Source organism: Somniosus microcephalus, chromosome 8, assembly GCF_052327205.1.
Source record: "Somniosus microcephalus isolate GS21.2 chromosome 8, FLI_Smic_1.0, whole genome shotgun sequence".
NCBI lineage: Eukaryota > Metazoa > Chordata > Chondrichthyes > Squaliformes > Somniosidae > Somniosus > Somniosus microcephalus.
In genome coordinates, this window is record NC_140994.1 from 100,686,335 (window position 1) to 100,702,930 (window position 16,596).

The following is a 16,596-nucleotide window of genomic DNA, read 5'->3' on the forward strand; positions in this document are numbered from 1 at the left end:
AGTGAGTAAACAGAAACTTTAATTTGAAACATGAGATGGCTACTATATTAGGAAACGTCGGTGATTTCGATGAAAATGTGGAGCAATGGAGCGCTTATATGGAACGTTTTGACTATTTTGTATTGGCGAATGCGGTGGCAAGCGAAAAGGTCGTGCCTACCTTTTTGAGTGTAATGGGGCCGAAGACATTCAATTTACTTCGCAGCCTTGTGCAGCCAGATAAGCCAGGAACTAAAACATATAAGCAACTATGGAAATTCTTGGAGCACATTTTTCACCAAAACCTCTGGTTATTGCTGAGAGATTTAGATTTCACAAACGGAATCAAGAGGAGGGGGAATCAGTGACGATATTTATTGCTGCGTTAAAAAGGTTGTCAGAACACTGCGAGTTCAAGGATGTGCTGAATGACACCATTAGAGACAGACTTGTGTGTGGTCTGCAAAGTGCAGCCACACAGAAGCGCCTTCTTACTGAGGACAACCTTACTCTTGAAAAGGCCATTGAAGTTAGTGTCTCCATGGAGATGGCAGAAAAGGAGGCTCACCAGTTGAGTTCAACAGGGAGAGTTCACAAGGTGTCGTCTGAGCCTAAAGGTGAGCGGAATGGCACATGTTAGCATTGTGGGAAAACGGGCCATCACGCTAATGACTGCTGGTGTATGGAGCTGGAATGCCAAAATTGTGGCAAAAAGGGTCACATTGAATGCACCTGCAGAGGTAAAAAAAAGAACAGACAGAGCTGGGAAGCATGAAAGCAAAAAGTCTGTATTTGGACAAGAGAGGAAAAAGAGTGTTCATTCAGTGCAGTATGATGGAACAAGCAAAACAGAGGGGAGCGACACCTCTGAGGAGGAAGAGGTGCATATACTGACGGTTGCAGGTGGTTCAAATGGCTACTGGGTGCCACCACTGGTGGAGGGACAATCAGTGCGGATGGAGGTGGACACAGGCGCGGCTGTGTCCCTTGTTTCAGACACTGTCTACAACAAAATGCTAAAGCATCTTACCCTTCAGCCAATAAACATTGTGCTAAAGACGTATACCGGCGAACCTGTGGCCATGAGAGGCGCCATTGAGGTGACAGTTAAATTGAACGGACAGACTGCGAAACTGCCACTATATGTGGTAAAGGGAAATTACCCATCGCTACTGGGACATGCGTGGCTAGAGAAAATCACACTGGACTGGCCTGCAGTCCGCATGATGTCAAAAGGGGAGTCAGGTCTGACTGCAGTGTTAAACAAACATGCAGAACTCTTCAATGGGGAACTTGGGAGCATGAAAAAGATCAGCATGAGACTGGACATTAAACCTGACAGCAAGCCGAAGTTTCACAAAGCCCGATCTGTACCCTATGCAATTAGGCCAAAAGTTGAGGCTAACTTGGAGGCCTTAATCGAGAATGGAGTCCTGGAGCCTGTGAGCGTGAGCAAATGGGCCACACCCATTGTTCCTGTCCTGAAAAGGGATGGATCTGTTTGAATCTGCGGGGATTTTAAAGTGACTATTAACCTGGTGCTGTCTGCGGAACAGTACCCTCTTCCCCTTATTGATGATCTTTTTACGGGCCTGGCCGGAGGGCAAGTTCAGCAAAATAGACTTATGCCAGGCTTATCTACAAATGCATGTCGATGACAAATCAAAGGAGCTGCTGACAATTGTGACACACAAGGGGCTATACAGGTACTGACGCCTTCCGTTTCGAATTACGTCGGCCCCTGCTCTATTCCAAAGGGCAATGGGTCAGATTTTGAGTGGACTGCCAGGAGTCCAGTGCTACCTGGACGACATCCTTGTCACTGGGACAAATGAGGAGGATCATCTTCTGAACTTGGATGCGACACTACAACGACTGAAAGAGTACGGACTCAGAGTTCGTAAAGACAAATGTGAATTCTTTCAGTCTTCAGTTGAGTACCTGGGACATGTGATTGACGCTACTGGCCTGCATAAGGCGCCGTCAAAGGTCAAGGCGATCGTGGGGGCCCCAGCACCCCAGAATGTGAGCCAGTTACGTTCATTTCTGGGGCTACTTAACTACTATGGGAAGTTTATTCCAGACTTAGCAACATTGCTGAAGCTGTTACATCAATTGCTATGTCAAGGCAAAACATGGAAATGGACTGAACTGTGCAACGAAGCTTTCGCCCAAGCAAAGAAAGCATTGCTGAAATCGGAGGTCCTGACACACTTCGACCCAAAGCTACCCGTGCAGCTAGTATGTGATGCGTCACCATATGGTGTGGCAGCAGTCATATCCCACATCATGCCTTCTGGTGAAGAGAAACCTATCGCCTTCGCATCACGCACCTTGAACAAGGCCGAGAGTAAATATGCACAGATTGAGCGCGAGGCCTTGGGAATCGTTTTTGGAATTCGAAAATTTCATCAGTACCTGTTTGGGAGAAGGTTCACACTCCTGACGGACCACCGTCCATTGACTTCAATCTTTGGGCCCCACACCGGAATTCCATCTCTTGCTGCAAGCAGGATGCAAAGGTGGGCTTTACTGTTGTCAGGACACACATACGACATCAAATATCGCAAATCAGACTTGCACGGCAACGCAGACGGTCACTCGAGGCTACCCTTGCCTGTTACTCCCCCAAAGCCTCGTCAGATAGATATCTTCTACTTTAGACAAGCGGAGGGAGCACCTGTCACAGCAGTTCAGGTGCGAAGGTACACCCGCAACGATCCAGTCCTGTCTGAGGTAATGGACGATGTCATTCAAGGGAGAGCTATAGGAGATTCTCCTAGTTTGAAACCTTACGTTTCAAAAAAAAATGAGCTCTCCGTCCAGGCAGGTTGTCTTCTTTGGGGACGCCGTGTCATCATTCCGCCACCTCTGAGGGAACCTATACTGCAACAACTTTATACAGGCCACAGTGGGATGGTTCGGAAGAAGGAAATGGCAAGAAGCTACTTCTGGTGGCCAGGTCTCGATGGAAATATTGAGGAGAAGGCCAAAACATGTTCCCCATGTCAAAGGGTCCGGAATGTTCCACAGCTGGCAATCCTACACCCCTGGGATTGGCCTGCAGAAGTGTGGCAGCGAGAACATGTGGACTTCGCCGGTCCTTTTGAAGAGAAGGTGTTATGGTGGTTGTGGACACTCATAGCAAGTGACCGGAGGTCACTGTGATGAGGTCTACCACGGCAGAGAAAGCAATTGAGAAACTTGGTGAGATGTTCAGCCGTTATGGCTCACCGGAACAAATCGTAAGTGACAACAGTCCACAATTTGTATCACAGGAGTTTGCAACCTTCCTGCATGTGAGTGGTGTCTAAAACATCAGGTCTGCGCCTTATCATCCCTCTACTACCGGCCTGGCAGAAAGGTGCGTGCAAACTTTGAAGCACGCCTTCAAGGCATCGCAAGGTCAGGGCTCAATCCACCAACGTCTGAACAGCTTCCTGTTGTCCTACAGGAACGAGCCGCATGCCACAACCAAAACTTCCCCCGCTTCGCTCATTATTGTTGTGTATGTACCTTTAAGAGAATAACTGGTCTCAGACTGCAGTACCGGCAGTGACCACCCCTGTATAAAAGGCGCTAGAGAGCCTCTGTTTGTTAGTTTCGCTATTGACTTCCACCAGTAAAGACTTGTTTGTTTTCACTCCTGCTGGTCTGTGTCTCAATCATTCACGGACTTAACAATTATGAAGAGGCAGTTGCGGACAAGTTTTGACTTACTCAAACCTCCAAGGGCAGAACAGGTTGTCCATTGTCAGCAACAAGCTCAAGTTGAAAAGAGAGAGAAAAGAGCCAAGGAGAGACGGTTTCACCCTGGAGAGCACGTCCTAGCTCGAAACTACAACACTGGACCGAAATGGGTTCCTGCTACAGTGATCACGCAGACGGGCCCTGTGTCTTACACGGTTGAGACTACTGAGGACGTCGTCTGGAGAAGACACACAGATCAACTGTTGCTAGGAGCAGAGACAGCCACAGAGGCTCCAATGGCTGGTTGGCCTGAACTGTTTCCGGATGATACCGCAAACCAGCATCCTTTGCCACAGTGCTCTTCTCCAACACAGGAAGTCACCTGTGCAAACTCCTGACTTTCGACTGACACAGGCACCTTCTCTATCTCGGCCTGTGTCAATGCCTACTGCTGTGGAAGCCAGCGATGACCGCCGGTATCCTGTCAGAGAGCGGCGGCCTCCAAGGCGCTTGGATCTGTAGGCTTAGTGACTTATCCACAAGACTGGGGCAGAATAAACCCCAGGGTAAAGTCAGGGTTTGAGGCAGTCTACCTCTATCCTTGGTTAGTTGAGTGCATTGAAAGTAACTTACCTGTTGGACCTTTCATTTAAGAGGGGAGGAATATGTTATGTATTGTTTGTTCTCCTCCCACCTGCGGTGGCGCTGTCACAGCAGATAAATGGTTGGGTGTTCTCTTGGTTAAGTTTAGCTCTCTTTGTTCGGAACTCTCCAGCACTTCATGTTTGAATCTCTGGGTTCTGAGTTCTAATTGTGTCTAGGTAGAAAGGTACCGACACAACATCCTTCACCTCTCTAGTAGTGAGTGCTTTGGTGTTGCACTCACAGCTACAAATCTCACGTATTCATCTGAGCCATGAGAATGTCTCTCCTGTTTTGCTGTCTCCCCCAGCAATCGTGACAGTGGGTCTGCAATGTTTTGCTTGCCTGGAATGTGTATCACCTTAAAATCATACGGCTGTAATCTAAGTACCCATCTCTCTTTACGGGCACAGGGTTTAGAGTGTGGGCCGTATATCACTTGTAATGGCTTATGGTCAGTTACCAAGTTAAATTTTCGGACATACACATATGGATGCAGCCTCTCACAAGCCCATACAAGAGCTAAGGCCTCTCTCTCTGTTTGAGAGTATTTCCTCTCACAGTCTGTTAAACTACGACTTACATAGCATATTGGCACCGCTTGTCCCTGTTGGTCCTGGACTAGTACTGCGCCTAAACCTACAGGACTGGCATCTGCTATCACCTTGGTTGGTGCGTCCTTATCAAAATATGCCAAAGTGCCGGCTCTGGCCAACTCTTCCTTGAGTGCACTGAATGACTGTCTCTGTTGTGATCCAAATTTAAATGGTGTGTCTTTTCTCGTCAGGCGTCGCAGTGGCTTTGATAGCGTCGCAAACTGTGGGATGAATCTGCTACTGTACCCAACGAGTCCCAAGAAACTCCTCACCTCTGTAGCATTCTCTGGTTCCCGAGCTTCTGCCACCACTCGCACTCTCTCTGCTGTTGGTCCGATGCCCTTTTCAGACAACAGGATTCCCATGAAAATCAATCGGTCCATGTTGAATTGGCACTTCTCTGAGTTTAGTGTCAGTCCACTTTCCATTAGTCTGGTCATGACAGCGTGCAGGCGTCTGCCGTGCATTTCCTGGTCGTGTGCATGCACGATAATGTCGTCTGAGATGTTTTCAACACCCTCTATTCCAGCTAAGGCATTAGCTATCTCGTGCTGATATTGCTCACTGGCTGAAGATACACCGAATATCAGCCTCTTGTACCTGTATACACCGTTATGTACTGCAAACGTTGTGATTTCTCATGACTCAGGGGTCAGTTCTAGCTGGTGATAACCCCATTTCAGGTCTAGCTTACTAAACACCGTCGAGCCGTTCATACCTTGCAGTATCTCATCAACGGTGGGGATTGGATATCGTTCCCTCACTATTGCCTGGTTTGCTCGTCTCATGTCTAGGCATAACCTTACATCCTTATCCGCTTTTGGTACAATAACCACAGGATTTACCCATGGAGTGGGACCAGTTACAGGTTCGATAATGTCCATGTCCCTCAATTGTTTTATTTTGGCCTCTACTGCCCCCCTTAAGTTGAATGGTATACGCCTGAGTGGCTGGGCCACAGGCTTCACTTGTGGGTCGATATACAAACTGATCTGTTTTGTGTTCAACCTTCCTACTCCCTGGAACACCTTTGGATACCGCTGTTCTAGTAGCTGTCTTACATCTACCACAGCTGAGACATCTGCACCTATTTTTAAAACTCCCAGTTTCATGGCTGTCTCCCTTCCTAGCAATGGCTCTCCATGGCCTTTAACCACAATGAACTCCGCCTGCTCAGTTCTCTTACCTATTGTAATCCCACATGTGAATATACCTTTAACTGACAGTGGTCGGCTAGAAGCATAAGAGAATAACGTTCTCTCTGTCTTAGGGACATGTGACTGACACTTAATAGAGTCATAGAGCCATAGGCCTAGAAATTGGGTTGGTAGCGCCGGCGCTGAGTGCCTAAAGAGACCTAGAATTAGGGCGAAGCCCTATGTTGGGGCGAGCGCTATGAAGATAGCGCCAACTCAGATATTGACTATACATTTAGCGCCTGCGCTAAGTGTTTGCGCGCGCCCGCGAGCGCAAGCAGCTCATGACGTCATTTCAGTGTGCAACGCCATTTAGGAGCGCCTGAGCGCATATTGGGTGTCGCCCGGAGCCTTAGCGCCCAGCGCTATTAGTGACAGTTCGAGGGAGGGCTAACAGGCCCTTCTCGGAGTAGGGCGGCGCTACTTAAAGGGGACAACTCTAGTGCAGAATCTTCTGCCACTTGGCCTGCTCATTGCGATCGCTGCTAGAGAGAGTTGGCGAGCTAATGTGGAGCGGAGTTCTGGGAATTTAGCTTTACGGTACTTGGGACCTTCAACCTTGTCCAAAGCACTTGCAGCACTACACCAAAAGCCTTTTGACCAACGGCATCGGAATGGGAGCTTGTTTGGAGGGCGACGGCCTCATCGCCCAACACTGTGAAGGGGCAGAGAGACGGCGGGAGAGAGGGCCGGGATTGGCCAGAATGAGAAGGGGCAATGGAGGTCGGCCAATCCGACGGGATGCTGCGAGGGTCTTTAGGCAGCAGGTGACAAGCCTTGACATGTCGGAGGAGCAGTGTTTGCGAAGGCTCCGAATCTGGAGGGACATTGTTACTGATCTGTGCCACCTGCTTGGTCAGCATCTGCAGCCGCGTGAACGCTGCAGAACCTCTCTGTCCGTGATGGCTAAACTGACTGATGGCCTCCATTTTTATGCCAACGGATCCTTTCAGTCAGCCATTGGGGACAATGCGACTGTCGCTCAGGCTGCAGTCCGCTGTTGCATCCGGCAAGTGACAGATGCCCTTTATAGGTGAACGCGTCAATTCATTACCTTCCCTCGGACCCTGTACAAGCAGGCGGAGGAGGAGGAGTATGAGGAGGAGGAGGAGGAGGAGGAGGAAGAGCAGGCGGAGGAGGAGGAGGAGGAGGAGGAAGATGGAAGGGCTGCTGAAAGTGGAAGGTCCATATGTCAGAGGCTCCTCTGGACTCGTGTCGACACCCCTGTGGCGGAATGATGAGAGTCTTAACTCATGCGCACTTTGGATGTTTGAGGGCCTCTGAATGCCAGCATCACTGAAAGTAGTCACATGCACCATGCAACATTGAAACTTCTGTTTATTGACACAAAAGTCTTTCATTACAGCTACGGTGGCATAGTGGTTAGCACTGTTGCCTCACAGCGCCAGGGACCCGGGTTCAAATCCAGCCTCGGTGGAGTCTGTGTGGAGTTTGCACATTCTCCCCGTGTTTGCGTGGGTTTTCTCCGGGTGCTCCGGTTTCCTCCCACAGTCCAAAGATGTGAGGGTTAGGTTGATTGGCCATGATAAAAAAAATTTGACCCTTAGTGTTAGGGGGGATTAAATACGTGGGGTTACGGGGATAGGGCTTGGGTGGGATGGCTGTCGGTGTAGGGACCGGGTGCTAGGGTTTGGTTGATCAGCCATGATCTCGTTGAATGGCGGAGCAGGCTCGAAGGGCCGAATGGCCTACTCCTGCTCCTATCTTCTATGTTTCTATGTTTCTATGTAACCATAACTTTCAAAATAACTGTTAACTGTTCGGGCAAGGCGCAAAAGTCAACAAACCTCAGCAAATATAACAGCAGGTGAGGGTGTCCTTGAATTTGGACAAACAAACGTCTCAGCACCTTCCTCTACAACTGGCCCCTTGAGGGAGAACGACTTCTCTTCTGTGCCCGGCCCCTTCCCTCCCTGCTGCTCCTATGTAATTGGACCCCAGTGGCGGGCTCAAGGCTGGGGGACGCCTCCTGACTGTCTGGAAGCGCAGAAGCCCCTGAGGGATGGCCTGGCCGACCTCTGGGCTTGGAGGTGTTATGTTCATTAATAACTAGACATTCTTATTATGAACACAGCTAGCTTTTGCTAGTTACTTTTATTGAGCACATGTGGACTTGTACAGCATCTTGTAGAGGCTTCCATCTTGACTGCTGCCTTGTGGGTAGCCTAGCCTCATGGGTAATGTAGTCTTATACATACAGCTAATGCAGCTCTACTGCTCCACCTAGTGTCCACCACAGAATGACATGTTGTTGATCACTACAGGAGGGTGCGGACGCAGGATGCTTGCTGTGACCATGGCTGGAAGCAGTGTGGCCTGCAGGTGGTGGCAGCTGCAATGCAGGCGTCCCAGCGCTGGCATGTGCAATGCTCTCCTGCCGAGAGAGGACACCTGCACCATGGTCGGACGACACACTGGCTATCTGAGGGGAGCGGCTCGGCTCATCCGCCACAATCGCATGCTCCACTGATTCCTGGCCTTGTACGGGAATGGAAGGGCCCGGGGTGATCCTATCTGATGCAGAGAGGGTGGCTACAGTGAGAGATCGCGTTGCGTCAATCTGGCTGTGGAGGAGCCCAGCAAGTGACTGCGTGGCAACAGTGAGGACCTGTGTGCCAGGTGCCAGTGCTTCGGAGAAGGCCTGGACAGTTCATCCCATGGCTTCGGACAAGGCAGGTGGCGACCGCTCCACTGCCTCGGACAAGCCCTGCACAGACCTTTCCAGGGATTGTCCGAAGCCCTGAACAGTCCTTTCCATTGCCGACTCAAAGCCGTGGACAGTCCTCTCCATTGTTGGGCCGAAGCCCGGGATAGTCCTGTCCATTGTGGCCCCGAAGCCCTGGATAGGCCTGTCCATTGTTTCCCCGAACACCTGGAGAGTCCTCTCCATTGTTGCCCCGAAGTCCAACATACTCCTAGCCAATGAATCTATTGACTCAGGCATCTTCTCCACTGCAGCCATCAGCTCCGTGTGTCTGACCCGGGCCTGTTTGCTCATCTCAGCCAGGCGACGGACCTCATCTGCACTCTGTGCAGCAGTCATGACGACCTGCCTTGCCCTGCGGGGAGATGGTGGCCGAACTTGCCTATCCCCCCTGTGTTGCTGCATGCCGCTTGGTCCGGCAACTGGTTCATCCTCAGAGCCACCCCCCCTCCCCTCCAGGGGACTACTATCCCCAGTCTGCAGATGTCTCAGCTCCCCGGATTCTGCAGCGGCTGGTCCGGATTCCTCCTGGCCCTCGCCTCCGGTGGCACTGGCACTGGCAGCTTCAGCGCGTTGAGCCCGAGTTGGTGCTGCTTCATCTGAAAGTGGGAGGTGGAAGAGTGGCTTTAGCAAAAGGACAGCTTTTCTGAAAGGCATGCCAGATTGCGGCAAGGCTCTGACATGGCTGCACACTGAAGATGCATGCTGGCGGGGGGACCAAGTGGAAGGCAACAGGTGAAAAAGGTGAGAGTCTTACCCTCGCTGTCGGTAATGGGGTCGGCAGATGCAGCGGTCACAGGACCAGACAGACGTCCTCCAAGTATCTGGTGCACTCTCTCCTCCAGATCCGTGAGAGTGACCACTTGTGCAGGTCCGCCACCGGTTCGACGCTGCTCCTTTCGAATCATCGCCAGCTTGGACTGCAGGGGAAAGAAGGGGAGGTTCTGTTACACGATGCCTTGAGACCTCATCGCATGCCCCCCATGGTGCAAGAGCCCTTACATGAGGCCTTGAGACCTCATCGCATGCCCCCCATGGTGCAAGAGCCCTTAAATGAGGCCTTGAGACATCTGTCCATGTGTGTGCCCAGAAAGGGCCATGGGTGCATACTGATAGATGGCCATTGGTGCATCATTGCAGCAGGGTGCCCGAAGTCAGCTGCAGATGGAGGGAAGCACAAGTTTGGTAAACCATCACTTACCCTAACGATCCGTGTGAGGTCGTTGAATTTCTTCCTGCACTGAACAGGGCTCCTGGTCGCCATGCTGCTGGAGTTCACCCTCACAGCAACCTCCCTCCAAGATCGTCGATAAGCCTTCTGATTCGGCCTCTTGCCATTATCCGGATACAGGACCTCTCGACGGTGTTCAACTGCAGCCACCAAGTGGTCCAGAGCCTCAGTGCTGAAGCGCTCTGCTCTCTGCCTAACCTTCTCCATGATGAACAAGTTTGTACTGCCAGACAAGGGCGAGCGCCGAATCTGAGGCCTACAGGGCATTGGGTGTTGAAGCTCAAGCTGACTGACCCACCCCTTTAAGAGCCGGCCGGCGCCTGGAGGTCTCGTGCTTTCCCGTAATTGAGTTCACCTGCGCTGCGCCCGTCCGCATCGAAATTGAGTAGCGCCTGACCTTTTGCGCCTTAAGAGCACCATGCAACGGCTGATTTAGCGCCTCAATCCCCTTTGGGGGCGATGCAACCCAATATCGCGCCAGGCGGCGATAAGTTTCGTCTGGCTATAAACTTTGCGCATCGCCAGTTCTAACGCCTCAAGCGGGGCTATACCCAATTTCTAGGCCATAGAGTTATACAGCACAGAAAGAGGCCCTTCAGCCCATCACGTCCACGCTGGCCATCAAGCCCTGTCTATTCTAATCCCATTTTCCAGCATTTGGTCCGTAGCCTTGTATGCTGTGGCATTTCAAGTGCTCATCCAAATGCTTCTTGAATGTTGTGAGGGTTCCTGCCTCTACCACCCTTTCAGGCAGTGAGTTCCAGGTTCCAACCACCCTCTGGGTGAAAAAGTTCTTCCTCAAATCCCCTCTAAACCTCCTGCCCCTTACCTTGAATCTATGCCCCCTTGTTATTGACCCCTCTACTAAGGGGAAAAGTTCCTTTCTATCCACCCTATCTATGCCCCTCATAATTTTGTACACCTCAATCAGGTCCCCCCTCAGCCTTCTCTGCTCCAAGGAAAACAACCCCAGCCTGTCCAGTCTTTCTTCATAGCTGAAGCGCTCCAGCCCAGGTAACATCCTGGTGAATCTCCTCTGCACCCTCTCCAAAGCAATCACATCCTTCCTATAGTGTGGCGACCAGAACTGCACACAGTATTCCAGCTGTGGCCTAACCAGCGTTTTGTACAGTTCCATCATAACCTCCCTGCTCTTATATTCTATGCCTCGGCTAATGAAGGCAAGTATCCCATATGCCTTTTTAACCACCTTATCCACCTGTTCTGCTGCCTTCAGGGATCTATGTACATGCATACCAAGGTCCCTCTGATCCTCTGTCTTTCCTAGGGTCTTACCATTCATTGTGTATTCCCTTGCCTTGTTAGTCCCTCCAAAATGCATCACCTCACACTTTTCAGGGTTAAATTCCATTAGCCACTGTTCCGCCCATCTGACCAACCCATCTATATCGTCCTGCAGACTGAGGCTACCCTCCTCGCTATTTACCACCCCACCAATTATTGTGACATCTGCGAACTTACTGATCATACCTTTTACATTCACATCCAAATCATTAATGTAGACCACAAACAGCAAGGGACCCAGCACTGATCCCTGCGGTACCCCACTGGACACAGGCTTCCAGTCACAAAAACAACCTTCCACCATCACCCTCTGCCTTCTGCCACTAAGCCAGTTTTGGATCCAATGTGCCAAGGCACCCTGGATCCCATGGGCTCTTACCTTCTTGACCAGTCTCCTGTGCGGGACTTTATCGAAAGCCTTACTGAAATCCATGTAAAACACATCCACTGCACTACCCTCATCCACACATCTAGTCACCCCCTCGAAAAATTCAATCAAATTGGTCAGACATGATCTTCCCTTGACAAAGCCATGCTGACTATCCCTGATTAATCCTTGCCTCTCCAAGTGGAGACTAATTCTGTCCCTCAGAATTTTTTCCAATAATTTCCCTACCACAGATGTTAGGCTCACTGGCCTGTAATTCCCTGGTTTATCCCTGCTACCCTTCTTGAATAATGGTACTACGTTAGCTGTTCTCCAGTCCTCTGGCACATCCCCTGTGACCAGAGAGGTTTTGAAAATTTGTGTCAGAGCCCCTGCAATCTCCTCCTTTGCCTCACACAGCAGTCTGGGATACATCTCGTCTTGGCCTGGGGATTTATCCACTTTTAAGCCTGCTAAAACCGCTAGTACCTCCTCCCTCTCGATGCTAATATGTTCAAGTATATCACAGTCCCCCTGCCCGATTTCTATGTCTACATCGTCCTTCTCCATAGTGAACACAGATGCAAAAAATTCATTTAAATCCCCACCTACATCTTCTGGCTCCACACACAGATTGCCACTTTGGTCCCTAATGGGTCCTACTCTTTCCCTAGTTATCCTCTTGCCCTTAATCTGCTATATATCTATATATATAAAAGACCTCTTCTGTCTGTCTGTCTGTCTGTCTTTCTGTCTGTCTGTCTGTCTGTCTTTCCGTTCTCTATACATTCGAAAGTTATAGAGCGTACCTACACGTACGTCACATCAAAAGAAAGCTTACGATTACGGACCGGTCATAGGTGTATTTTCTTTTCTGTCAGACAAAAATCGTGCCCACGGTATCCCAAAAACGTTCAAAATTCCGCTCATTAAATGGGAAAAGTTACGCTCATTTGCTCATTAGCATTGGGTGACGTGAAGGTTGACCAATCGTGCGGTCGAGCAACCTGACAGTTGACCGACGGTTGACCAATCGCTGCGTCACGGGGGCGTGTTCATTGCACGTGCGGGCGGGCCATCCTACAGTTGAGTGTTGAGTGACTTGACGATTGACCAATCCTACAGTTCAGTGACCTGATGGTTGACCAATCGGTGCGTGTGTGGGCGGGCCTTATCATTCTGAACCGAGGTGAGTGGCCGCCATCTTGATTTTTTTTTCCCACACTTTCTGTGTGTTAGGGAACTAAGGAAAATAACAATTTATTTGAGTTTTAAATTGTATTTAGCAACAGTAGGAAATGAACTGATCCCCTGCCCTTCGCCCGGAGGCTCGCCTACTTTGACGGCCATTTCGAGCGGCTATGTCGGCGCTGGGCGCGGCCTAGCAGCCCGGGAAGCCTGGGCCTTGAGTTGCAGGCAGTGCCGGGAGCCGCCGCGCACAAAACTTCCCCGCGGCGTCAACAGCCCCGCCCGAGAGCCCGACCCAAAACCACCAGGTCACCGGCCACGGCGGGCCGTGCCAGGAGCCGCCACGCACAAAACTTCCCCACGGCGTCAACAGCCTCGCCCGAGAGCCCGACCCAAAGCCACCAGGTCACCGGCCGCGGCGGGCCGTGCCGGGAACTGCCGCGCACAAAACCTCCCTGCGGCGTCAACAGCCCCGCCCGAGAGCCCGACCCAAAGCCATCAGGTGAGCGGCCGCGGCGGCCCAGTCTCTCTCTCTCTCTCTCACACTCCCAATCTCTCTCTCTCACACTCCCAATCTCTCTCTCTCTCACACTCCCTATCTCTCTCTCTCACACTCCCAATCTCTCTCTCTCTCACACTCCCAATCTCTCTCTCTCTCACACTCCCAATCTCTCTCTCTCTCACTCCCAATCTCTCTCTCTCTCACACTCCCAATCTCTCTCTCTCTCACACTCCCAATCTCTCTCTCTCACACTCCCAATCTCTCTCTCTCTCACTCCCAATCTTTCTCTCTCTCACACTCCCAATCTTTCTCTCTCTCACACTCCCAATCTCTCTCTCTCTCACTCCCAATCTTTCTCTCTCTCACACTCCCAATCTCCCTCTCTCTCACACTCCCAATCTCTCTCTCTCTCACACTCGCAATCTCTCTCTCTCTCACACTCCCAATCTCTCTCTCTCTCTCACTACCAGTCTCTCTCTCTCTCACACTCCCAGTCTCTCACACTCCCAATCTCTCTCTCTCTCTCACTCCCAATCTCTCTCTCTCACACTCCCAATCTCTCTCTCTCTCACACTCCCAGTCTCTCTCTCTCACACTCCCAATCTCTCGCTCTCTCTCTCTCACACACTCCAAATCTCTCTCTCTCTCACACTCCCAATCTCTCTCTCTCTCACTCCCAATCTTTCTCTCTCTCACACTCCCAATCTCCCTCTCTCTCACACTCCCAATCTCTCTCTCTCTCACACTCCCAATCTCTCTCTCTCACACTCCCAGTCTCTCTCTCACACTCCCAATCTCTCTCTCTCTCACTCCCAGTCTCTCTCTCTCACACTCCCAATCTCTCTCTCTCACACTCCCACAATCCCAGTCTCTCTCTCACACTCCCAATCTCTCTCTCCCTCACTCCCAGTCTCTCTCTCTCTCACACTCCCAATCTCTCTCTCTCACACTCCCAATCACTCTCTCTCTCACTCCCAATCTCTCTCTCTCACACTCCCAATCTCTCTCTCACTCCCAGTCTCTCTCTCTCTCACACTCCCAATCTCTCTCTCTCACACTCCCAATCTCTCTCTCTCTCTCACTCCCAGTCTCTCTCTCTCTCACACTCCCAGTCTCTCTCTCTCTCACACTCCCAATCTCTCTCTCTCTCTCACTCCCAGTCTCTCTCTCTCTCACACTCCCAGTCTCTCACACTCCCAATCTCTCTCTCTCTCTCACTCACACACTCCCAGCCTCTCTCTCTCAAACTCCCATTCTCTCTCTCTGTCACACTCCCAATCTTTCTCTCTCACACTCCCAATCTCTCTCTCTCTCACACTCCCAATCTCTCTCTCTCACACTCCCAATCTCTCTCTCTCACACTCCCAGTCTCTCTCTCTCACACTCCCAATCTCTCTCTCTCACACTCCCAGTCTCTCTCTCTCTCACACTCCCAATCTCTCTCTCTCTCTCACACTCCCAATCTCTCTCTCTCACATTCCCAGTCTCTCTCTCTCTCACTCCCAGTCTCTCTCTCTCTCTCTCTCACACACTCCCAGTCTCTCTCTCTCTCTCTCTCACACACACTCCCAGTCTCTCTCTCTATCTCACTCCCAGTCTCTCTCTCCCTATCTCTCTCTCACTCCCAGTCTCTCTCTCTCTCACACACTCCCAGTCTCTCTCTCTCTCACACACTCCTACTCTCTCTCTCTCTCTCACACTCCCACTCTCTCTCTCACACACACACTCCCACTCTCTCTCTCTCTCTCTCTCTCACTCCCTCTCTCTCTGTCTCACACTCCCAGTCTCTCTCTCTCTCTCTCACACTCCCAGTCTCTCTCTCTCTCTCACACACACTCCCAGTCTCTCTCTCTCACACACTCCCAGTCTCTCTCTCTCTCTCGCTCTCGCTCTCGCTCTCTCACTCTCCCACTCACACTTCCAGTCTCTCTCTCTCTCTCTCTCTCACACTCCCAGTCTCTCTCTCTTCCCCCCAATCTCTCTCTTTCTCTTCTCCCCCCAATCTCTCTCTCTCTCTTCCCCCAGTCTCTCTCTCTCTCTCTCCCCCCCAGTCTCTCTTTCTCTCCTTCCCCCTCTCTCTCCTTCCCCCTCTCTCTTTCCCTCTCTCTCCTTCCCTCTTTCCCTGTCTCTCCTTCCCTCTCTCTCTCTCTCCTTCCCTCTCTCTCTCTCCTTCCCTCTCTCTCTCCTTCCCTTTCTCTCTCTCTTTCCCTCTCTCTCTCTCTCTCTCCTTCCCTCTCTCTCTCTCTCCTTCCATCTCTCTCTCTCCTTCCCTCTCTCTCTCTCTCCTTCTCTCTCTCTCTCTCTCTCTCTCTCCTTCCCTCTCTCTCTCTCTCTCTCTCCTTCCCTCTCTTCCCCCCAGTCGCTCCCTCTCTCTCTTCCAACAACAACATGCCCTCAAAAAAGCCTCGGCACCGCCGGGCACCCCAGGCTAGTATATAATAATTGCTCTTCTGTCAGTCTGTCTGTCTGTCTGTCTGTCTGTCCGTCTTCTATACACTCAAAAGTTATAGAGCGTACCTACACGTGTGTTACATCAAAAGAAAGCTTATGATTCCGGAACGGTCATAAGCGTATTTACTTTTCGGTGAGACAAAAATTGTGCTGACGGTATCCAAAAAACGTTCAAAATTCCGCTCATTAGCAGTTGACCAATCCTACGGGGGAATTAGCATTGAGCGACTATGATGTCGAAGAGCTGCTATGATGTCAGAGCAGTTTTTGTGCTGTCATAAAGAAATCATTGCTTTCACTGTGCCCAGCCTACTCAGCTGGGGTAACTCGGGCCGGGCCTCTTCCTCTCTTCTCTATCTCCTTCCCTCACTCTCTCCTTCCCTCTCTCTCCTTCCCTCTCTCGCTCTCTCCTTCCCTCTCTGTCTCTCTCTCTCCTTCCCTCTCTCTCTGTCTCTCTCCTTCCCTCTCTGTCTCTCTCTCCTTCCCTCTCTCTGTCTCTCCTTCCCTCTCTCTCGCTCTCTCTCCTTCCCTCTCTCTCTCTCTCTCTCTCTCTCCTTCCCTCTCTGTCTCTCTTCTCCTTCCCTCTCTCTCTCTGTCTCTCTCTCCTTCCCTCTTTCTCTTTCTATCCTTCCCTCTCTGTCTCTTTCTCTCCTTCCCTCTCTGTCTCTCTCTCTCCTTCCCTCTCTGTCTCTCTCCCTCCTTCCCTCTCTCTCTCCTTCCCTCT